Raw genomic sequence first — 26,507 nt, 5'->3', positions numbered from 1 at the left:
AAAAAACCACACGTTAACACTTCTTCTTCCCTCTTCAAAGATTGCCCTCAATTAATAAAGTTTCCTTCCACCCCTCCTAGATGTAGTACTCCGGGACGACTATGTGCATGGGTTAAACAATCGTGTCTATGCATAGCCGTGGTTGGCTCTATCATGCTTTGGAGGTGAATACAATCAAAGTCAATATGCGATGCAAGAGTTGGGTCTTGAGTAGTTAACTCAAGGGTTTCCGTGGTCGAAGTTGCTTGTTGATATTTTCTAAATAGCAGATTTTGTAATTTATGTGCTCTTTGTCTCATTGTACAATCTGGATATTTTGGCACACAGATTTCCTGAGCTATAGGTAGCAATGATGGCGGTTTTTGAGATTCAACTCTCCATGGGTATTTCGGGTTTCGATTTGTTGAACTTTTGTGGTGGAGTTTTTTTAGAATTATCTATCCATTGATTCATCGGCTGTACAGTTTGTGGAGAAGATAAAGGTTTTGTTGGTTTCCAAACCCTTCTAGTGCTAGTTTCTCTTCTAAAGGATGTTTTTCTCTGAGTTGTTAGATGTGAAACTTTGTTCAATATGGTAGATGAGGTTTTGGGCACCAAAATTTGAGACGGATTGTCCTTGATTTGTGCTTTTGGTATGCAAATCTGCCTAACTCCTTGCATGTTGCTTGTAGCATTGGCTTGTCTAGAGGTTGACGTAGGTAGATTATTCCCTGGTTTCTTTTGTGGGTGTCCTCTTTTCCATTCCTCTTTGCTAGGTGCAATTGGAACTAAGAGTTGTCCTCCTTTAAGTGATAGCTTGAGTTGATTGGTGTCCCAATCTGGTATTGCCTTGTATGTCCGCATCCATGAGATTCCAAGAATCATCGTTTCATTCATATGTTCATCTTGTATGCATATAGATTAATGAGGGCATGAAAATCCATTTACTATCACATTCAAGTTAACCACTCCCAATGTTGGTTTTGGGTTTTTGTTGCATCCTTTGATAGCAGATATTCCCGATGCTAAAGGCTAATTCGTAGCTTTCTTGTAAGTGGAATAACTGACTGCATTAATTCAAGCGCTGGTATCTACTAATGCATTTGTGCTACGATTGTTTAGTTGTACCGTGATATGAAGGTCAATTCCATCCAACCATTCATCATCTGTTGATACTACATCATTCTATGATTCCCATTGTTAGCAGCAAGCTAACACGGACACCATATTTCGGAGGTCTCTTTGTAAAACATTTATTATTTTGATGAATCGAGAATATTGTAACTCCTATTTTCTCGAATAAACTTTGTCATTAATGAGCCAGGGCTACAAGCTTCTAGATTGTATCAGCCAGTCATTTCCTAGCTTTGGTAGAACTCCATGTTATTAGTTTTGACCACCCAAAAACCTTGGCTAAGGTATAAAAGCCAATTTTTGTAAGTTTTTTATAAGTTTTGGATAAGAAATACACAGTGTGAGCTAACGGCGCTCACTTCTCTCCTTCTTGCGCTTCCTACTCCCTCTCCGGTTGTCACATTGCGATTGCATTTGTTGCATTGCAACCGCATGTAAGAGCTCTATGCATTGACGTAAGCCATTCACAGTATTTCATAGCTTTGGCGTCTCCGACCCGCGGCCTAATTTCATCTTAACTAGAAATTTACACTTTAAAATCGAAAACTAAGCATAGGCGGGATATTGGGGCATCATTGCTAAGCATTTAGATGCATTTTGGGTCGAAAACGACTAGGTCAAAAATCCACTACTGTTAATAATCACGATTTTGGAACTTGACCTAAAGTGGGGGTTGGAGCCATAGACATGTGTTCTTAGGTCTTATACACTTGTCCTAGAAGTTTTGTTACGTTTGAATGTCATTTGATGCTATAACGGATGTGATTTGCTTGTCGATGAGCTATTGGCTTTTGGTGATTTCAGTCACTTGAGTGTAGCTTGAGTTAGATGCGAGTTGTTAGTTGTTTTTCGAGAGATTGACAACCTCTTGTAGCCTCTATGCACTAGTCGAGTCAGCTTCGTCCCATGTTTTGACAAATTAATCGTGGTTCTCGCTAATACTGCAATAAGATAGGATGGTGAGGTTAGACATGCGTCCCACATTTGGCGCCGCTGCCGGGAATCGAAGAGACCTAAACTAGGGAAGCTTGAAAAGACTCGAATCCACTCAATCCAATTGGAGAGTAAGCCTAAGAGTTGTCCGAACCAGTGAGTAAGCTCAAAGACACTTCAAGGTAAAAATTTCAAGAGTTGGCCAAAACTCAGATTATTTACTTTTTCTTGACATTTTAGGCCAAATTAAGTTTTAACTTGATTCACATGCTTAAAATAGCTCATATAAAGACTGTCTTTGAGAAAATTGCAAAAAAGTGCTCATTTTAAGCCTAAAGTTAATAATCACGATTATTAACTTTCTGCTCTAAATTGGTCAAGGTTCATTCCATTGACTCATTGCATGTATACAAAGAACTTTTGTAAAGGCCCAAAAGATTTGGATCACTAAACTGGCAAAAAACTGGGTAAAAACTAAAGTTTGTACTGACTTTTTGAATCTTGAGTATAAATTTGGGAAAATTTTATCCAAACATGTTGAAAATTGTTTCATATGCTTATGTTGATGTGATAAACATGTGTATATGCTCAATTTACCAAAAATTTATTAAAAGTAAATAATCATGATTACATCTGTCCTATTTTTTAGCTTTTTTGACTAAGTCTTCATACCACTAGCTTCATCATGTTGTAATAAGCCCACAAACCAAATTTGGTAAGATTTGGACCACTGGATTGAAATTTGTGACTAAAATTGCAAAGTTAGTCTGCGGACAGGTAATTGATGATCATTTGACCAAAAATTGTCTAAACTTGATGAAAATTGGCTAGTGACCTTAACTTAAGGTGCTTAACAGATCTGTGTCAAAGTTGGGGCAAAAACTTGCAAAAATCTAGCTGGAGGAAATAATCGTAATTATTTACATCTGCTTCAAAACTTGATGATTTTGCAAATTTGAGTATACCACAAGGTCAAGCACATCAGTAGACCTCACAAATCAGTTTTGGTGAAATTTGGATCCCAAAAGTGAGACTTTTAAGCCAGATTCTCGAAATCAGAGTCTGCGGACACAAAACAGTTGATAAACTTGATCCAAATTTGTCCAAACTTGTTGAAACTTTCCCACAGACTCTAACATGTTGTATACTTGCCAAACCTATCAAAAAAGTGTAAAAATTTGACAAAAGTAAATATTCGTAATTATTTACTTCTGCTATCAAGAGACATCATTTTTTACTTTTGAGCTTATACAATGATAGACCAACATAATATAAAGCCACAGGGCAATTTTGGGTTCAATCGGATCAAAATTGATACATGTACATATAGTTTTCAGGTTGCAGATTAGACCTTTGATTTTTTGCTAAAGTCGAATTTGAAAGTCAAATTTTGATTCTCATAGCTCGATTTGAAGTGATACACAAAGAACAATTATAAGAGTTAGCAAAAACTATACTGTCTTTATAGAAGAATAGCTAACTTGATCAAATTTGTACAGGAGTCAGGTTGCAAACGAGGAATCAGTGGCTTAACAAAAAGTTGCAATTGAATTGAGTGGAATTGACGACAAGTCAATGCAAAGGTGAGTACTCTATCCAGAGCTTCATAAGTCTATATGAACCTTAGATCTGGTCGTGTACTAGAAAATTAGAGCATACTCGGAGAAACCTCCAGTAGAGTATCTACTGAAGAAAGCGTGAATCAAGGCAATTCCTTGCACACAATTCTTAAAGAAGTCTCAGACACTTTTTCAGATTCAACATCCAAAATGTCTTCTTAATCGACTCACTCGGAAACTGGAACGACCGTGTGCTATAAGCATATACTATCTTTTTGCAACACTAATCGTCATGGAGCCCAGGTTTACTTGTACACTAACGAGGAGTATGCTATTCGCATTGATGACCATGGTATTGAGTTCGAAGAAGAGGTTAGGGCAAACAAACAAGGAAAAATCTACATGGATCGAAACGGAACTCAGTATTTACAAGTCGAAAACCCTGACGTGATAGACAAATGGGGGTTAGAAGTAAGCACCACAATCCCAGATATATTAACTAAGGAAGGACCACCAACTTTAGAATTCGAGGGATACGATCAAGTACACTTGAAGCCTTTGAAACAGATTAGTACGGATAATCCTAGGATCGGAGTCTATTGTTGGGAAGATAGAAACATAAAAGCTCTTTTGTGGACTTCTCATGCCAAACCAGGACAATTAAAGGCCATGAAGATCGTCTATATCTTCAAGATCAAAGATAAGGGATCAGCAGACCTACCAACCTACCTGTTTAGGGATTGTTATAACAACAACTTTGTTATGATGACTCCTGAGGAGGTAGAACAAACCAAATACCAAGGGTATTCCATATAGGATTGGATATTGGGGCAAGGACCAGAAACAATTCCAAGAGATGAACACCGTGAGAGATCATCTAAGAGTAATGTGAAGAAACCAGAAACCATCTCATCACGTAGAAAACTAGGTGACACTAAGGCCAGGGCTACATGAGTCACTATTTCCAACAAACTAGTTTGAAGGACTCGGAACAGGACCAACTCCCAGAAGACCTGGAGTTGAACCAAACAGATGCGTCAGACCAACTGATTTTCAAAAATGGGTCAGAAAATACAGTGGATCAGGGGATCCATACGACCACTTAGCAAGCTTTAAGCAAGTGCTAAGAGTAGAGCGTATATTCAATTTCCATACTCAATTTGAGAGGTTTGGAATGACATTAGAAGGAAAAGCTTTGACATGGTTCCAAAACATTCCACCAAGGTCAGTCATGGACTTGAACACATTAGCTCAAGGATTTGTAGCTGCTTGTTCCAAAATGGGGATCAAACATAATATGGTAGCTCAAATTTACAGCTTTAAACAGAAACATGGTGAGTCTGTTAGGGGTTATGCAACTCAAATCAAACAATACATTGCCAGATGCCGAGAGATGGAGATACCTGCAGAAGAACGACTAGTATCTTTGTTTCTAGAGGGATTGCTAAACAAAGAACTTCATGCTATACTCTATAGTAAAAAGCATACAACCCTAGAAGCGTGTGTGTCTGATGCTATTGACCTAGGAGACAATTGCAAAATTTTCAACGAAGAAGATGTCCCTAAGGATAACCAAAACGAGAATACCGCGTCCACAAAACCAGCACAAGTGGAAACGGCACCTATGAGAGGACCAGGACAAGGGGTACCTCCACAGGGACAACCAATTAGGCCACAAAAATGGTGTGCAATCGAGGGTAAATGGACCAACCATGAGACCCACGAGTGCTACTTCAGACCAAAGTATGATGTGAATGTTCAGTACATGCCCATGAGGCCACAAGGACAACCCATGTACAGATATCAGCCTAATTATATATGGCCCAAGCTCAAAGACCACCAATGGGTATGGAAAGACATCAACCTGTGTTGGGACAATAACCCCGTATCCAGAACATAATGCAGTGCCTGTAAAGTACATGCACTCTGAAGGAGTCATAGATGAACAAGCATTAATGCATGTTACACCCTATGCAGAGCCTAATCCATCTACAGTAATGGTAGAGGGAGATTGGTATAATCCACATCCACCACCAATGGAAGAAACCGTGACTTATGCTCCACCAAAGCTAGCACCGATCTATTATGTAGCTAATCAAGGTGTCAGACCTCCCATGGGAAGACCCATGATGAAGCCTAGAACAGGCAACTGTCATAACTGTGGTGTTGATGACCATTGGAAAAACGAATGTCCAGAGCCTGACAAAAACCTCAAACCAATTGAAGCCTATTGCATACAATGTTTCAAAAAGGGAGGACACTTTTCGGAAGATTGTCCTAAGAATCCTTTGAACAAGGGTAAAACCGTAGTAAACGTAGTCCAAGTGATGCCTAGTAGCTCATCAGAGAGTGAACCGATTGTTCCAATCAAGGTAATCACTAGAGCCCAGGCAAAGAAAAAGAAACACAACTCCTCTGATGATTTAGAGAACACAAAAGTTTCTTCTCAAAGAATCAAAAGGAGCAGAAGCAAAAGATATGAGATGAGAAAACAAAAACAACGGGTTGAAAATGAAGAGAAAGCAAAAATGCTAGCCCAGGACAAGTTGAAAGAAACTTGCAATGAATTCAAGGAAACAACCGTGAAATATAGAGGATCCATTCTGGTTGATAAATTTTTTGAGCCTATTAATGCCGCCTTGGAAGCCTACCAAGCAGGACTTGAAGCAGGCCAAAACATGGAAAACAAGTGGAAAAACTATCCATCTCCAGACATAGTACGGCTAAGCTGAAAGCTTGTCAAAATTTGGTAAGAATCACGCGAGAAATGTTGGAAAAACAAAAACCCAAGCTTGAAAGTATTGCAAAACCTGAAGAGCTTGTGGTAGAAGAAACGAAAGCAAAATCTGATGTGGTGGTAGAACCCCACCTTGAAACAAATGAACCAGCGCTTATAGTGCCTGATAGCGAAGATACCTTAGATAGAGGAAGATTGGCCAGGACACTTATGGGAAAAAGTGACAGAGATCAATGATGGGAGCCTAACTTTAAAGTCAGCTCCAGCTCCTATAGAGGAAGTCTGGTTGGATAACCTACCTTCTGATATGAACATGGATTTACAATCCTTGTGCGGGGATTGCGGATCAAAAGCTTCAGGAATGTCAAAACCATTGACATTAAAAACATTACCTTCTTACTTGGGAGATAAAGAAGATGAATCCATCATGTGCAAGACCACTCAAGTAAAAAGAGCTGCACAGACCTAGAAGTAGACAGCATTCATTCAATCATGTTTACACCCATCCAATGCACTCTTACCTTGGGAGAACTGTTAAAACTCATACCATACTTATGAAACGATTTACAAAAGACCCTAGAGAAGGTGGGGATAATGGGGCTAATCTCGAAGAATTTGGAAAATTTGAAAAATGAAATGGAAAACAAAGATATTCGATCAGTTCCTATGAACAAGGTCGGAGAATATTATGAAGGGGAAGAAGGAAACACCATCCTCCCATTGAAATATAATGACATTGAAACCATGGCAATACTGGATAGTGGAGTTGGCATAGCCATAGCCACTAAAGCAGTATGGGAATCTTGGGGACAGTCAGCCATCAGACAAACTCGAATGAAATTGCAGTTGGCTAACGGACACATTGAGAGACCATTGGGGCTGCTTGAAAAAGTGATAGTCAATTCCTGTGGAATTGAATATCAACACACTTTTTCCATAGTAGACTTTGGAAAAAAACTCAACTATGAAATCGTATTGGGAAGACCTTTCATGCGACAAGTACAGCTTATCCAAGATTGGGGAAACAACTATCTGTACTTGAAGCAAGTGGGATCTATAACAAGAGTAAATCTCAAAGATCGCACTTATAGAGATGTCTTGAAAACACCCATCCAAGAGTTTGATTCAGTCTCTTCGGCTGAAACTAAACTCCCATCCTGGTTAAACAAAGACACTCCTATTTGGATGTGTGAAGCTTCAGAAAATGGAAGCTTAAGACGAGAAGAATGTATCCTAGAAAGGAACTACACTGACAAAACCTACGTACCTGAAGCCTTTCCAGAACATTTGTTTGAGCCATTCGAGTGGACTCAAATTTTAGCAACAATGGATGTATGTGTGAATACGTCTATGCCTACTCAATTTTGCAATGAGGATGGCTATGGCATAATTCCCATCCAAATGATTTCAATCCTTAACATTGAAAATGAAGATGAGAAACCCAAGGACTTAATGAAAGCTCAACAAGTCTTTTCAGACCTCTATTACGATGCAACTGATGAGTTAGATGAACACTTAGCTACCTCAAAAGATTCGGGGTCAGAAAAAGAGCATACGAGAGCTAAGTTACTCTTAAAGGGAGGGGAGGAAAAGTTTTTTGACTTTCCAAACCAAAAATCAAGAAGACAAAAATGGTATAGACGAAAGAGAGAGACCAAAATTGTGAAAACGCGACCTATGCCATCAGTCTCCAGTAAAACACAATTCCTGATGCAGATAGATGCTAATGATTGTGTCAAGGACAAAATAACTGGAAGATATCCTTCAAACACAAACTCAGAAATGTCTCAGACATTGAGAAAAACAAGGAAGGGTACCCAAGAAAAATCTCAGGATAAGAAACCACACATTACCAGAGTTGAGCGGAAAAAGAAGTATCAAGAGTTGAAAAAGGCTCTAAGGAGATATACACAACCGAAATGGAAACCACGGAAGAGGATGGTAAGGATGCAATGCATGTTCCATCCCATTACAAAAAATATACTCTCCAAGATCAGAAAATCATAATTGAACAACCTATTAGAGAACTACGGAAACAAGGCAAATCTTACGAAGGGCCTGAACACGCTAAAAGGGTAGACTTGGCTGAACCAGGAGAAGAGCTTAGACCTGCTTACATTGCAAATGACCTAACAGAAGAAGAAGAAAAGCTTTTGCTAAGTTTGTTAACATAATACCGAGATATCTTCGCTTGGTCTTACAAGGATCTCAAGGGTGTTGATCCAGAAATCTGTCAACATACCATACCCATGAGAAATGACGCAAAACCAAGTAGACAGAAACCATACACGTATAACGAAACATTTGCCAGGAAGATAAAAGAAGAGATTGAAAAACTAAAGGAAGCCGAGTTCATTTACGAAATTGAACACGCAGATTGGGTGGCCCCAATTGTGGTAGTACCCAAAAAGAATGGGAAATTATGAGTGTGTGTTAATCTCAAAAAGGTGAATGCAGCCACCATTAGAGACAACTTTCCTCTTCCGATAATTGAGCATGTTTTAGAATGAGTTGCAGGAAAAGAAGCTTACAGCTTCTTAAACGGCTTTTCGGGATACAATCAACTTTGGGTTGACCCAAAAGATCAGCATAAAACTGCTTTTGCAACAGAATGGGGTATATTTGTCTATCGGGTTATGCCATTTGGGTTATTTAATGCTCCAGCCACATTTCAGAGGTTGATGAGCCATGCTTTCAAAGAGTATCTTAGGAAATTCTTAGAAGTATATATGGATGATCTATGCGTACATTCATCAATCCGGGCTGATCATTGTGAACACCTCAAAAAGATATTCGAAAAATATAGACTTTATAGGATTTGCTTAAATCCTGAAAAGTGCACATTCATGGGAAGACAAGGAAATATTCTTGGACATATAGTGTCTAAATTGGGCATAGCTACTGATATCGAGAAGATTCATGTCATTGCTGATTTTCCTAGACCAACAACAGTCAAGGGGGTACAATGTTAAGTATGGAGCCTGATTTACCCTTGTAATTTTCTGTGGTAAAAGCGCACATTTGTAAGGCCCCCATTATGAGGAGAAGCCATTGTGCGTGAAGGAAAATCACTCACCGGAAACCAAAATATTCACGGACAAGAATCAGGGGCAACTTTAAAGGCCTCGGGGGCGGAGGCCCCTGAGACTTTTTTTTTTCGCCGGAAAATTATGGCCGGACGGCGTCCGGAAAGTGGTCGGAAAACAACCGGTCGGTTGGCCGGTGGTCAGAAGTCAATGGTCGGTGGCCGGTGGTCGGAAGTCAATAGCCGGTGGCTGAATTCAAAAGCGGACTTGTCTTCTCAAGGGCGGCCACACATGGGCGGATTGGAGGGTCCGATTTGGACTTATTCGCACAAGGGCGGCTACACATGGTTGTCTCTCATAAGAGAGGGCAGCCCTTTTGGCCTATAAAAGGAGGCCATTTCTACACACATTTCATAGTGTGAAGTTGATGCAACAAAGTGAGTGTGAGGTGGTGAGAGTGAAGCAAGGCGGGAGCTCCATTAAGGGTATAATCCCTTTGTAAACTACATCTTGTTTTGAAGTACTAAAGCCATTGAGTGGTTGCTTTCCCCTGGATGTAGCCCACATTGGGTGAACCACGTATATCGTGTGTACTCTCTCTCTCTCTCTCTCTCTCTCTCTCTCTCTCTCTCTCTCTCTCTCTCTCTCTCTCTCTCTCTCTCTATAATCTCGTGTATATAAATCTGTCTCTCTCCATTAAGTAATCTACTCAATTATCTATTTAGCTACGTCTTATTTCCTAACAACTGGTATCAGAGCAAGGTTTGCTCGTAGCTAAATTATCTCAAGGAAAGGATTCCTTGAATTGAGTGGGAGTTATGGCGGAGGAAGGGAAGCTCAAGATTGAGAAGTTCAACGGCAAAAACTACTAACATTGGAAGATGCAGATTGAAGACTATCTCTACCAGAAGGACCTCTATTTGCCACTAGGCGGTCTTGCGAAGAAGCCCGCAACAATGGCAGATGAAGCATGGATTGTCCTTGATCGAAAGGCACTGGGAACAATCCGGTTAAGCTTGGCGTCAACGGTGGCCTTCAATGTTTCGGAGATGAAGACCACGGAGGACTTGATGAAGTCACTTGACGACTTCTACGAGAAACCATCGGCATCCAATAAGGTATTTCTTATGAAGCGCTTGTTCAATCTAAAGATGGCAGAGAATGGTTCAGTTACAGAACACCTAAATGACTTTAACACAAACATAAGTCAACTTCGATAAGTGAAAATCAATTTTGATGACGAAGTGCGAGCTCTCCTTATACTATCATCTCTATCGGATAGTTGGGACAGCCTTGTGATGGCTGTAAGTAATTCTATCTCTGGCACAAATACTCTTAAGTTTGATGATGTTGTGGGTGTTCTCCTAAGCGAGGAAATGCGAAGGAGAAGCACAGGAGAATCATCAAGTGCTGCACTATCAGTGGAAACAAGAGGAAGGCTTAAGGAGAGGTTCAAAAACCAAAAGGGTCGTGATCGCTCAAGGCGGAGCAAGTCACGCACAAAGTCAGTTCTTGAATGTTGGAACTGCGGCAAGAAGGGCCACGTCAAGAAGGATTGCTGGTCCAAGAAGAAGAAGGAGACAGAGTCTCAAGACAACAAGCCAACATCGGAGGCCAATGTGGCAGGTAAAGTAGAGCAAGATGCTCTAATTCTCTCATTAGACAATGTGTCTAATTCCTCGATAGTAGATTCCGGGGCTTCCTTCCATGCGACACCACACAAGCAACATTTCCAAGACTACACCAAAGGTAATTTTGGATATGTATACTTGGGAGATGATAAAGTTTGTGAGATTGTCGGCAAAGGTACAGTTTCTGTCAAAACTGCTAACGGAAATGAATGGAAGCTTAAAGATGTTAGGCATGTTCCTTCTCTTCGCAAAAATTTGATCTCTACAGGACAATTGGACGATGAAGGTCACAACATTGCATTCGGAAACAAACGGTGGAAGATCTCAAAGGGATCTTTGGTGGTTGCCAAGGGTGAAAAAGTCGGTACACTTTACTTGTGTACTGTTAGCACGCAACCTTCAGCTTGTGCAGCAACTACAGAAGTTGACAGTGCGGTGTGGCACTACCGACTTGGGCATATGAGTGCCAAAGGAATGCAAATCCTTCAAACAAAGAAGCTTCTACCAGGTTTGAAAGAAGTGGACTTAGAGTTCTGTGAAGATTGTGTTTATGGTAAACAAAAGAGGGTAAAATTTCAAAAATCAAGAAATGAAAGAAAAAATAAAAAACTTGAGTTGGTTCATTCTGATGTTTGGGGTCCTGCAAGTACACCATCACTTGTGGCTCATTGTACTATGTGACATTCATAGACAATGCGACAAGAAAAACATGGGTTTATGTCATGAAGAATAAATCCGATGTATTTTCCATATTTCAAAGGTGGAAAGCCTTTGTGGAGAATGAAACAGGTACCAAGGTTAAATGCCTCAGATTCGACAATGAAGGCGAATATTGCAGCCAAGCTTTTGAAAGATTTTGTGCTAGCAATGGCATTCGGAGGCAAAGGACAACCCCAAGGACACCTCAACAAAGCATGCGGCTACATGCAGGCCTACCGCTTGAGCTTTGGGCGGAAGCACGAGCACGAAGCATGCGGCTACATGCAGGCCTACCGCTTGAGCTTTGGGCGGAAGCTGTAAGTATGTTTGTGTACTTAATCAATCGGTCACCCTCAACGGCATTGGATGGGTGAGTTCCAGAAGAGGCATGGACAGGTAAACCGGTGAATTATGCATTTCTCAAAGTGTTTGGGTGTGAGGCTTTCATGCACATAGATAGAAGCCTAAGATCAAAGTTAGATGCAAAGTCCAAAAAGTGTTTCTTCATTGGCTATGGAGAAGGAGACTTTGGGTATCGCCTATGGAATCCTGAAGATGGTAAAATCTTAAGGAGTAGGGATGTAATTTTTAACGAACAAAATATGTACAAAGATTACTTGGAAAGAAAACAAACAAAAGAAACAGGTGATGAGTACATGGAGCTTGAGGACGGTGAAGACTCAAGGATTGCAAACGGTGACAATGTGCAACAACGTCAACCAAATGAGGAGCCTCAACCTATTCCCCGAAGATCTACAAGAGCAAGTAGACCTCCAGAAAGGTTTGTTCCTTCCTTCAACCATCTCTTGATCTCACATTCTGGAGAGCCGGAATCATATGAAGAAGCTATGCAACATGAATCCAAAGAAGAATGGACAAAGAGCATGCAAGTGGAGATGGACTCACTACATCGCAACCAAACATGGGAGTTGGTTGAGTTGCCTAAAGGTAAGTGGGCACTTCAAAACAAATGGGTGTACAAGCTAAAGGAAGAAGAAGGTGGGAAGAAAAGGTACAAGTCTAGGCTTGTGGTAAAAGGTTTTTCTCAAAAGAAAGGTATTGACTTCAATGAAATATTTTCTCCTGTTGTAAAAATGAACTCAATTCGGCTTGTCTTAAGCCTTGTGGCTGCTCATGATCTAAATCTCGAGCAAATGGATGTATATACGGCATTCCCTCACGGTGTCTTAGAGGAGGAAATCTACATGCTTCAACCAAAGGGGTATGAAGTAAAAGGTAAGGAGAAAATGGTTTGCAGATTAAAGAAGAGCTTGTATGGTTTAAAGCAAGCATCAAGACAATGGTACTTGAAGTTTGATCGATGGATGTTGGATCATGGATTCAAAAGATGCAACTCGGATCACTACGCCTACACGGAGAATTTGGGAGATGGGAAATTCATCATCCTAATGTTGTATGTTGATGACATGTTGATTGCAAGTGCTAACATGCAGGACATCAAAGACCTAAAAGAGGAGCTGTCCAAATCTTTTTCAATGAAAGATTTAGGTGCTGCAAAGAGGATACTTGGTATGAAAATATCAAGGGACAGGACGAAGAAGACAATAAAGCTATCTCAAGAAGATTACATCAAGAAGGTACTAGAAAGGTTTGCAATGCAAAATGCAAAACCAGTTTCTACACCTTTGGCTGGTCATTTTAAACTAACGAAGGATATGTGTCCGAAGAAACAAGAGGAGATAGCCTATATGTCTAAAGTTCCATATGCTGCAGCGGTAGGTTCTCTAATGTATGCTATGGTCTAGACAAGGCCAGACATTGCACATGCAGTGGGAGTTGTGAGTAGGTTCATGGACAACCCAGGTAAAGAGCATTGGCAAGCTCTGAAGTGGATACTTAGGTATCTAAAAGGGACAACAACAAATGCTTTGTATTTTGGAGGAACTTATATTTTTCTAGAAGGGTATGCTGATGCAGATATGGCAGGTGACAAAGATACTCGAAGGAGCACTACTGGCTATGTGTTCACGATTGGAGGCACAGCAGTAAGCTGGGCTTCAAAGCTACAGAAAGTGGTTTCACTTTCTACCACGGAAGCAGAGTATGTAGCAATGACGGAGGCAAGCAAAGAAATTCTGTGGCTTCACAGATTCTTAGAAGAGCTTGGATTCAAACAAGACAATTGTGTCTTGTACAGTGATAGCCAAAGCGCTATCCATCTTGCGAAGAACTCAGCCTTTCATTCAAGGACAAAGCACATTGAGGTGAGATATCACTTCATACGCACTCTTTTGGAAGAGGGACAACTAAAGCTAGGAAAGGTGCATACAAGTGAAAATCCTGCAGACATGTTTACAAAGGTGGTCAACAAGGAGAAGTTGAGCTTTTGCTCATCTTCAATCGGCATTCAAGGATAAGAAGCCAGAATGGAAAGCAGTCACAGGTTTGGTTTGGAGATCAGTCTCCAAGTGGGAGATTGTTAAGTATGGAGCCTGATTTACCCTTGTAATTTTCTGTGGTAAAAGCGCACATTTGTAAGGCCCCCATTATGAGGAGAAGCCATGGTGCGTGAAGGAAAATCACTCACCGGAAACCGAAATTTTCACGGATAAGAATCAGGGGCAACTTTAAAGTCCGGAATATTATGGCCGGACGGCGTCCGGAAAGTGGTCGGAAAACAACCGGTCGGTTGGCCGGTGGCCGGTAGTCAATGGCCGATGGCCGGTGGTCGGAAGTCAATGGCCGGTGGCCGGTGGCCGGAAGTCAATGGCCGGTGGCCAGTGGCCGAATTCAAAAGCGGACTTGTCTTCTCAAGGGCGGCCACACATGGGCGGATTGGAGGGTCCGATTTGGACTTATTCGCACAAGGGCGGCTACACATGGTTGTCTCTCATAAGAGAGGGCAACCCTTTTGGCCTATAAAAGGAGGCCATTTCTACACACATTTCATACTGTGAAGTTGATGCAACAAGGTGAGTGTGAGGTGGTGAGAGTGAAGCAAGGCGGGAGCTCCATTAAGGGTATAATCCCTTTGTAAACTACTTCTTGTTTTGAAGTACTAAAGCCATTGAGTGGCTGCTTTCCCATGGACGTAGCCCACATTGGGTGAACCACGTATATCGTGTGTACTCTCTCTCTCTCTCTCTCTCTCTCTCTCTCTCTCTCTCTCTCTCTCTCTCTCTCTCTCTATAATCTCGTGTATATAAATCTATCTCTCTCCATTAAGTAATCTACTCAATTATCTATTTAGCTACGTCTTATTTCCTAACATACAAGCCTTCCTGGGATATTGTGGATATTACCAACGGTTCATCTACATGTACGCAATAATTGCAAAACCCATGTATAGCTTGATTACGCACTTTGAATGGACCGAGGCATGTGAAGAATCCTTCATGAAGCTTAAGCAAGCTCTCACCTTCGAATTTTGCTATCGGTTGTATACTATCTCAACCAGAAGACGTGAAAATTGACTTTCCTATTTCTTATGCTAGCCAAAAATTGAACATGGCAGAAAAGAATTACACCACCACTGAAAGAGAAGGACTAGGAATGATCTATGCCGTTAAAAATTATAGACATTACCTATTAGCCAACAAGTTTGTGTTCTTTGTGGACCACCAAGCTTTGTTGTATTTGGTCAACAAGCCATGCAGCACATGGAAAATAGTGAGATGGTTCATCATTCTTCTCGAATTTGATTTCACTGTGGTTGTAAAAAAAGGCACCACCCATCAACGAGCAGATCATTTGTCAAGGATTTTTTCAGGGGAATCACCCAAAGGGGTAGACGATGATTTACCAGATGCCTATTTGTTCTCCGTAGAAATGAGACCTAGATGGTCAGAAAATATTGTGTCATTGATGACAATAGCTCAAGTGGATTCACAAATACCACTTCCTATCACAATCGGATTAATCGAGCAATCGGCTATGTACCAATTACTAGCTGGAAGGCTATACAAAAGAAATCGGGACAGGAGATTGCTTTTATGCATTAACCCTGAAGAAAAAGAACAGTACCTAAGTCAAGCACATGTTACCATAGTAGGACTTCACTTTGCGGAAGACCAAACTATGCAACGAATCTTGAGACTTGGAGTATTTTGGCCGACTATGAGGAGAGATGTTCAATCCTTTGCAGAGGATTCCCCTGAATGTCAAAAACAAACACCCATACCTCACGTAACATTGTTTCAAATGTCACATGTTCCTAAGTGGAGTAATTATCTGGTTACTTACTTATCGAGTCAAACATTTCCTGAGGATATGAGTAAACGCCGTCAAAGAGCAATTGAAACTGAAGCAAGAGATTATGCTTTTATTGGGAACCAATTGTATCGGAGAGGTAAAGATCAACATTTGCGTCTTTATGCAAATGAAAATGAGTATATTCCGATTATAGAACAAGCACATGCTGGGTTAGCTGGAGGTCACTTTTCTAGTGAGACCACCGCAAGAGCAATCTTGATGGCAGGCATATGGTGGCCAGCACTTTTTGCAGATGCCAAAGAATATGTTTGAAGGTGTGATGCTTGTCAACAAGTAAAAATGCCAACACGAGTAGATAGCATGCCCTTAAGACCAATGATGGGAACTAGAGCCTTCGCAAAATGGGGTATAGATTTTGTCGGACCAATACAGCCACCTGCTTATAGAACCCAAGCTCAATATATCATTGTAGCTACGGACTATTTGACCAAGTGGACCGAAGCTAAAGCAACTCAAAAGAATGATGCCAGAACCACTGCTACATTCTTATATGAGTATGTATTCACGATATGGAGTGCCAATAGATATTGTCAGTGATCAGGTAACTCGTTTCCTCAATAAGGTAATAGAGTATTTGCTTAATGAGTTTATGGTCATCCATAACAAATCAGCCCCCTATCACCCACAAGCAAATGGACAAGCTGAGTATAGAATAAAATTCTTAGCTCGGTGCTGACTAAAGTGGTTAGTTCAGGAAGGACAGGCTAGGAAATGAATCTCCATGCTGCTCTATGGGCTTATCGAGTTTCATTCAAAACAGCTCTAAATGCTACACCCTTTAACCTTGTTTATGGTCTTGATGCCATATTTCCAATAGAATTTCTAATGCCGACATTAAGGGTAGCACAGAATCTTGAGTGAACAGGACATGAATTGTCAGAAAGACTCGAAGATTTTGAAAAGCTAGACGAGCAAAGGCTAGCTGCTGTAGCTCATATCTATGCACAAAAGCGGAAACAAAAATAGTTTTTTGATTCCCACTTAATCACAAAAATATTCAAGAAAGGGGACTTAGTTCTAGTCTATTCCCTTAAGCAACACATTCCCAAGTCTAAGAAAAAGGAAAACGGACCATTTATCATTGAAGATGTATCTCTAAGTGGAGCAGTAAAATTGTCCACCCTAGATGGTAAATCAATGGCTAATTGGATTAGTGGATGTCATTTAAAGAAATACAATTTGCCAAACAAAGGAAGATCAAATGACAGCCGGTTATTGATGAAGCCCAAGAGGAAGCTAGGCTTCAGGTACTCAAGCGGAAAGCTGCTCTCAAGAATCAACAGATACGGATTCCCATCAACACTTTGGAAATAGATGATCGACAATAGGAATTACCTAAAGACACAATTTCAACAGATGATGACTGGTTAGATGGAATGGACCTGCGCATCAAAGTACAGCTCAACAATCATAGCACTAATGCTTTGGTCGACACAGGAGCTAGAGTGAATGCAGTCATTTATTCCACATACAAGAAGGCAACAAGTCAAGCGTTGACAGCAAGAATAGCAACAATCAAAGGATGCAACAAGAACCCGACTCCAACATTGGGAGTAGTCAACTTGAATGTGATAGTACATGGATGTTCATGTCCTCATCAGTTTGTATGCTTACCAGATGAACACATGAATGAGACGATGATTCTTGGAATTCCTTGGATGTGTACATACAAAGCAATACCAGATTGGGATACAAATCAACTAAAGCTATCACCTAAAGGGGGGCGACCCATTGTTCCAATTGAACCAAGCAAGGAGGAATGGAAAAGAAGCAATCAGCAGACCAATCCACAAAGTCAATCTTCACCATCCCCTTGACAATCAAATGCTACATATAGCATGCAAGGAGTCAGGAAAATTTGGGTACCAAAAGCACAGCTTAAGGATAAACAGATTCAGATATGGGTGCCTAAAACTTCACCGATAAAACAAACGAAGGTTCCAAGGGTTAAAACACAGAGACAAGCATCTTCGAGTAAGGAACCTAACATGGAAATGGTTTGGAAGAAAAAGGAGCACTTATCTTCTCCAAAAATTCGCGAAACCAATCAAGCAATGGCGAGTTAAGTCTCAACAGACTCCACCACACCATGCAGCACCAAGCCGACCGAGCTACCAATGGAGAGAAAAAGCTCGACAACAGTCGAAAGTGCTACCAACAGCTCAAGCAATCAGAGTCTAAAGCACCCTGATGGTACAATCAAACAAAGAGCACAAAAGCTACAAGATTTTCTCTTTGGAAGACATCAGCAGCAAACCTCGACATCGGAAACCCTTGAGTTAATTACTCAAGACCCAGCTCTTGCACAGTATATTGGTTTGAATTGCATTGATCTTCATTTCATGGTAGAGCCAATCACGGCTATGCATAGACATGGTTGTTCAACCCATGCACACAGTCGTCCCGGAGTACGCCATCTAGGAGGGGTGGAAGGACACTAAGCACTAAGTAATTAAGGACAATGTTTGAAGAGGGAGGAAAAAGTTCTATGTTAACGTGTGATTTTTTGCAAAATTACGTAATAATGCCCTTATAATTCATCATCAAGGGAAAATCACTGGTAATATCTTCCTGATGAGTGTAAACAGTGTATATACTATCAGAAAATCATCAAAATTAGTCCTTTTTTGGGTATTTTTCATCATTTTTATTGATAATGAGGCTTAAAAATGGAGAAATCCAGCAAAAAATAATAAAGCTGTGTTTCCAAGGGATTTTCTTGATTATTGGATTTTTACTTTACTTTTTAGAGCATTTTGCTATTTTCTTTGATTTTTTCATATAAACAGGTCAAAATTAATAATAAATAGCAGGGAAGCTCACATGGAAAAATGGAAGACACAATGGTGATCAGAAAGACAAGACGGACAAGCACAAAAACTTTCAATGAAATCATAAGATGGAAGCGGGAAGCCTAAATTAGACGGCCAAGCGCAAAATTCTTGCAGAATGAGCTACAGGAATCCGATCAGGGAAATTTTTGAGTCTAACATAGATTTTGACGGCCTAGTAGGACTAACGGGGGAATCTGGGGAAATTTGGTTCGGAAAGTCCGGGTATAGATATCCGAGGTAGGCTAAAACCACCTCATTTCCACTTGGAGCCTTTGCAGAGAGAGATTTCGGCCTCTTTCGCGCGACTTTTTCGGAGCCCACAGTTGACCATTTTCAGCGCCGTCTCACACGAGACATGAGGGGTATGTTCTTTACTCGGCAATGATCCATTTTGTACGGCCGGTAGCTAGTCTAAAGCCCTAGAAAAAACCCTGGAAATCGAGCAGTGCACGAAGACCTACGACCTAAAACTGATCATAGCGGCATGCCAGCTTGACCAAATCGGATGGGATTTGAACCATAGCATGCCCCAACATAATAGAACCTTTCTATACCATCAGATGACCATTCGACTGGGGTCAAGGGGATCCCCAGTAGAAAAGTTAGGTTTTTGGCAAATGCCAGAATTCCTACCTGACTCCACAGATGGCTTGCTAATGAGGTCCATATACAATGTATATGATTGGTTTGTTGAAATCCATCAAGCAAAGCCCTCGAAAAGCAGAAAATGGCTCGAAGGTTACAAAGCGTCAAATTCGACATACGAGGTCAAACTGACTCCAAATGAGCCAGAATTGGACAAGTTGCTTCACGACTATGTTACAGACAAGTCCAAAGCCTCAAAGTTGGCCGACCAACCCAATAGACAGAGTAGTCATAGAAAATGGTGATTTCAGAGTCGATAGAGCACAAAGTGATGCGGCATGACCAAACTTGAGTAAATTCAATTTAGGACTTGTATTAGGTGTATAAAACATGTCTAGGTCAAAATTTGTAGGTTTTGCAAAGTTTTTGTCACTCTTGTAAATAATCACGATTATTTACTTTTGCATCAGTTTTGCTTGGAAATTGTCAAATCACCTCATCTATCATGTGTACACATCTATTACATGCCAAAAATCAAGTATGAGCCAAAATGACCACCCATTACTTGTAAAATTGCCAAAAAACACAAAGAAGTCTTTGCAAGCCAAAATTTGGGTTATGAACAACTTTTCTTGATTCAAATCACTCCATATCTCATATACAAGGTCTATACAATGCCTAGAACCAATTTGTACCAAAAAAAAGTCAATTTTGGAAGAAAAGTTAATAATCGCGATTATTTACTTTCTGGTCAAAATTGAGGAATTTGGATATTTTGTCATCATACATCCAAAGTACATGTTGTGATAAGCCCACTAGACAATTTTGAATCAATTTGGAGTTCAAAATCTCAACTTTCCTTTATCTACTATTTCAGAGACGTAAAGCCAAAATCTGGTACCATTTTCACCATGTGCATCCAAATGAGCCCATATTTCACTCAGAGCATGTATTTGGTATATACTTCAAGCCTATAAAGCCAAGTTTGCAAAAAGTTGAAAATTTTCCTCAACTGTAAATAATCGTGATTATTTACTTTGGTTGCAAATTTTTTTTTGACCATATAGTTTTGTTCCTTGCATGATTTTATGCATCTTTGCTTGTTCAAAAATTGATTTGAAGCAAATTGGACCATTGTCAGCATTTCAGTTTAAAGGGACATTTCAAAGAAAATTCCGACAAATCTGTTAACTTTGCACTCTACTCACTGAACAGGAATGCAAGCAGCAGAGAGGGCCAAGACGAAGCTAAACCAAAAAGAGAAACTACAAGAACTGCCTGCGTATCAACTAGACCCCGAGTCAGTCAAAGCAGCAAAGGCATCCTACCTTTCTAGAGAAAAGTTGGAAGAGCACCACACTACGGTCTTCACTGGCAGGTTCAAGAGTGAAGAGGGGCATCAGGTGGAGTTGCAAATCCTACCCAAAGAGGTCTATGATGTAGCTGCGAAGCCGGAGACAAAAGAGCCTAACCGCAGGTTGGGGCTCAGGCATTTTTACGAACAAGAGCCTTGCGGAGTGGACTTTCAGAAAGCTTACGAGCTTCTATCCACCATCAAAGAAGATGGAACCACACAGATATCAGACACCCAAGGGAACAAGGCCAAGGTAGTAATCACAAAAGAAATAGTGGCAGAGGCACTCAGACTGCCCACTGAACGAATGACCATGCGGGAAAGAGATAGGAAAACCACAGGCACATTTACCAAGGAGACAGCCGCGGCTACATTGGCCGATCTTATCCACAAACACGTGGAAGAGCCAGCCCGTTTGTACCATCAACACTTCCATTTTTTGGCAAAAAGGCCACCAAGGTACACTACACCAAATCACGCCGTGGCCACCACATTCACTCAGGTTCTTAAGTTGACAGCAAGACAGCCAGTGGACCACGTGCAGTATGTCTTGACAACCTTCAAGTGCACCAAGAAGGAAGGCAAAATCACATACTTGGGTGCGCCAGAGGTGTTGACTAGAATAGCATATCATGCCATCGGTATGGCCGACAACCTACCGCCTGCCCCTGATCAAAACACATGGATCTTGGCAGCACAAACCTCTCCATGAGCTACAAGGTCAAGTAAAAGGTCACATAAATCTGATGATGAGTCAGCTGATGTCTCGCCGGAACAGCACAGCAGCGAGAGCTCTGACAACGAAGAAAAGAGAGCTCGGAGAGAAGAGATGAAAAGAAAATTTGTGGCCGCACACCAAGAAAGAGCCAGCTCAAAACCAAGCGCGTTTTGAAAGAGAAAAACAGGCTTACCAGCGTAGTAGGCAAGCACAAGGCAAGCACCCAGAAAAGTGGGTACCTGCATGACTTAAAGGCCCTCAAACAAAGCATCATACCAAAAAAGAGGCAGATAATCCTACAGAGCAATTACAAAGAATGTACTAAGAGGTTGAAGCGTTAAAGCTGAAGGAAGTAGAAGAAGATGCAAAGAAAGCCCAGGAAGCAGAAGACCAAAGGCAAGCCGAGGAGATGGCTAGCCAAGAGCAAAGTCACAGATCTCCCCGACCCACCTCATCGCCCACAGAATAACACTACCATCCCATGCCTAGCCCACCACCATCACCAGCTGTCGTGCAGCTCCGCTGCCATGTAGAGAAAAAGAGCAAAGAAATACAAGCTAAGCTTCTTTGAAGCCTACTTGATTAATGGTCAGTGATGAGGGCTTATTAAAAGGCCAAGCTTAATGATTAATGTATGCCAGATGCGGGTTAAAAGGGCCAACAGATGCCTTCATGTTGCCAAAAATGATTATGCTTGAAGTGAGCACGGATGGGAGTTTATGATCTAGAATTGTAGTGCTTGAAGTGCTCTACCGGCCTGTCTTTACGGCTCGTCGATTGGAGCTACGATGAAGAAGTTATGGCAGTTTAAAGTTTAAGTCGATTGCAGATCTGTACCAGATTGAGCAACTGCAGCTGAGGTGACAAAAATGGGATGAATGCACGGGCCCGAAGTGCTCACTTTGTGGAGCGCGTCGGTGTTTTCATATCAGTGATCGGAGTTTCGGTCGCCAAGATATTAACCGTTAAAGATTCGTCGGGGGTCGGTTCCGTGCCAGGCCGGTCCGCTCGGTCGGAATGCCATCTGAGAATTTGGCCTCCTTAGTAGGGTTCGTATGCATTCTATGCAGTTTGAGAAGTCTAAAGGGATTTACGGCCTGGCAGGCAGAGTCCGGTGTCAGGTGTCGGCGCTGCTGAGCTCGGTAATTTTGACATTATTCGGGATGCTACTATGGGCAATAAGATGCACGAAGATATTGTTAGTCAAGGCTTGCTGGAGAAGAATGTTGTGCTTGGCATTTCTTTGGCCGGCATATGTATCAAATGTGGTGCCCAAAGCAATGGAATAAATCCGCCAAAGGGGATTCGAAGTTGATGTGCTTGGCGATGCTTTAATCAATATGTACGCCAAATTTAATGCCTACTGCATAGCTTTGGCCGGCATGTATGCCAATGCCCGCCCAATGAAGGAAGCTTGGCAATGCCTTGGTCGATATGTATGCCCAAATGTGGTTCTCTTAAATGGTGCCCAAGCCAAAGTGTATGCCAAATGTGGTGCCCTACAAGGGCATTAAGTCGGCCGCCCGCCCAAAGGCTCAGCATGGCCGCCCAAGGGAATGGCTCAAACCAAGGCCGCCCAATTCAAAGGCTCAGCCAATGGCCTCCCAGAGAAAAATTAAAGGGGCTTAAGTGTGTAAGCAAAGGAGAAAAAAGGAGCATGGCGTCGAAGCTGCGAACAGAGAGCGAGGGGGGAGAAGTTGTAGTCACGCCGGCCAACTCGAACCTTGGACGAACCTTGGACGAGCTCCTGTGTGAAGAGATAGTTGAAGAGCAGGCTGGGGCGAACGTTTTTGGAGCCACTCCCGCTACATTTCGCGCACCTCACTCCCACCACTGCCACATCATTGGGTCGACTCCCGTGCCACGTCATTAGCGTCGACGCCACTGCCTAGGGAAGGCACGCTAATAGTAGGGAGTTTTTTTTTGCATGAGATTTTTTTTAGGGAAGCAAAACGTGAGAAGAGGGGGAAGGAGCTCGAAGGCAAGGAGGTGAACGAAGCAAGAGAGGGGAAGGCTCTCGACCTCAAGGGGGGGGCTTGCCATCCCTCTCGTTCTCTCTCTCGTATTGAAGGGCGAAGAAAAGCTTGGCGAGGACCGAAGCAAGGCTCAAAGAAAGACTCTAAGGAAGGCTCTCGAAGTAGAGCTCTGATGACCGAGCAGGGCTATCTCTCTCTCTCAAGTGAGTTAAGAAAGGAGAAAGAATTAGGGCAACCAAACTGAGGAATTTAAGTTACGCAGAATACGCTCATCGAATGAAAGTAGAGCGGGAAACTAAAGCAAGGGGAGCTGCTTCTTTTGCATGTGTGTTGGGAAGAAATCGAGCAAGGAATTAAGCAAGGAGAGAGGATAATCTTTCTTACAAGGCTATCGACCAAGCAAGGGATAAAGTTCCGGCTAGCAATTGAAGAGCAGGAGAAGGTTAAAGCCTGTGAGCGGCAATTGAGCCAGTGCAAAGCATAAGAAGCAGAAAGCTGCATAATAATCGACAGTAACTGAAGCATTAAAACTGAGGCATTGAACAGAATTGAAGCTTGCTGAATCTAAGGGAACTCAAACCAGATAAAGTGACATGAGGGAGTTTCCATCACCGTCATCAGCTAATGTTTGATTAATCATTCTGTTAACCCAAGGGTCGTTAACAGCCTAGTTAATTCTGTAAAGTGGGAGCTTAAACTCCTCGTAAGCAGATGATCCAAGTGACGGTGCTGTTAACAGCCCACCTTGGCTAAAGATTAAGTTGTACTCAAATGTATTAATCGATTAATTGATGATTACGGTGATTTCCAGAGTCAGTTGCATCTGTTGTTCTTGTTCTCTCTCTTTCACACCTCTCACAGCCAGAGGCCCGGCGCCTGCCCGGCTCACGTAGCGAACACATATCCCCCGACATCTTTGGTGAACCCGACGCGAAACGAGCCGGGGTGGGAGGTTAAGATGGAGGATTTAGAGCAGATGATGAAGATGATTGTAGAATTAAGTGGGAACGGTTTTGACGATAAGTTAACAGTTCCAGATTTTTCAAAGATGCTTCAATTGGTTCAAGGATCTCTGCTTGAAATAGAGACCATAAAGAAGAAAAATCAAATGGATGAAGCTTTGGATGCAACTCTAGATGCAGTATATGACGAGAGACGACTCTTTGATGGATACGATCCAGAGGGCTACCTAGAGTGCTATGAGCTGGAGACCAAGGTAAGAGGGATACCAGAAGAGTTGATGATCAAATCTTTTGAGTAGTTAGTGAGTTCAGATGCAAAGCAGCAGATTCAAGAGGTTACCAAATCTTGCAACGATGACTGGGAGTATTTCAAAGAGGCTATTGTGCAAGCACGTTATGAGGAGTATGAAAGCTATCAAGAACAGAGTTCAAGTCTATCGGACTACGCAGATATCCGAGGACAAGTACGATAAAAATTAGAAGCTATGATTGATGAGCTTATTGTGCAGGATGCTACCTTCTTACAGGCTAATGATGAAGACATAGTTGAAGCTGTGTATGCAAAGTTGGGTTTTGCAGATGTTGTGAATGAAGTAGAAGTCTTTGAGGGTGAGGCTTTACAGCTTCAGGATACGCAGGGTGAATTTTTCAAAGAATCTACACATGCATTTCGGAATACACAGAATGAATTTTGCAAAGAACCTATGCATGCAATACCTGAAGAAAAGAAATCAAGGGATCAAAACAGTGAAGTGGCTAAAGCTCAAGAAGAAATTTTGCAGGTAAATGAGTGCAGCCAAATTCAAGTAGACATGCAGGAAGATTTGGTTACAGCTGATACTTTTGCTACTGACTCAGAATTAGAGCAGAATTTTTCTAGTATAGATTCTACCATAGAGGTGATTGAAAATACTGGTACAAGACCATGGATTTTGGTATACCAGATTTATCGAATTTGGATGTACCAGATTTTGAGGACTTGACTAAGCAAGAGTATGTGCTTGAAGATCTGCAAAATGCTGATTCAGAGGGGGTGCACACTCCTTCATTGACAAGATTTTGTGAAGCACAGCTACTAAATTGGAAAACTGATCTTGAATGTGATTATGAAGATTTGGAAGGGGTGTAGACTCCTTTGACACGCTTCCATGACCTAGAGCTACAAATCTGGCAGACTAATCCTGAATTTGATGATGGTGATTTAGAGAGGGATAAAACTTCTTATCTATCGAGAATCTGTGACACACAGCTCACACTAAGGTAGAATGATCATGAATTTGATGATGCTGATTTAGAGGGGGTGCATAGTGAAGTGCAATCTCTTGTTGATGAATATGATTGGTTTCATTGTGCCGATGATACAGACAGGGCAGTAGATAAAATTTTCAATGTGCATGCTGAACTTTGTGCTACAGAAGTGCAAAGATATCTGGATGAGGGTGAAATACTTAAAGAGCAATTTACAGCAGAAGCATTTAGTATGCATGTCACATGTGGAAATCCTAGTTTACAGCAGCCTAAGATGTGCAAGATGGAGGGACCTTCTGAAGCAGTGGACCTAGACCTTATGTGCTTATTGGACGAAGCTTTGGAAGGGTTCTCAAATACAGATGCTAAGAATGGCAATCAATCTAGATTCATGCATGAGAAAGTTTGTTTAGATGCAGTCGATGATGATCTAATGCAGTTGTTAGATGATGCACTACTTGATTTTGAGCCTCTACGAGATAGAGAATTTTTTTCAGATGCATCTTTTGAGCCTAATGAAGAGGATTTTATCAGAGACTTGATGTATTCAGACATGCATGATTTGGATTCCAATACTAGTGAGAGTGAAGATGCACCACCAATGCGTTTATCTGTGATTGATGATCAACAATTGGATGAGCCAGTTGCACAGGGGATATGGCAGTATCTGATGCTACCTGATGCTATATGGGATCTGATGTTACCCTATGATGTAGGGGATTTTGAGCTAGCTTTTGACCCAGGAGGTGACAGATGTATGCATGGTCCTGGGCAATGACTTATATGCCATATGATCTAGGCGGTTTGTATGAAGATTTATGGGTTAATCTATGTTTATGCTGTAATGATTGGAAATTCTTGTATATTCCCTATGATCCTGGAGGATGGTGCAAAATTTT

The sequence above is a fragment of the Adiantum capillus-veneris genome, chromosome 12, assembly GCF_014529385.1.
Source record: "Adiantum capillus-veneris isolate H3 chromosome 12, ASM1452938v2, whole genome shotgun sequence".
NCBI classification, from domain to species: domain Eukaryota; kingdom Viridiplantae; phylum Streptophyta; class Polypodiopsida; order Polypodiales; family Pteridaceae; genus Adiantum; species Adiantum capillus-veneris.
Note: the sequence above shows the minus strand (reverse complement) of the source record.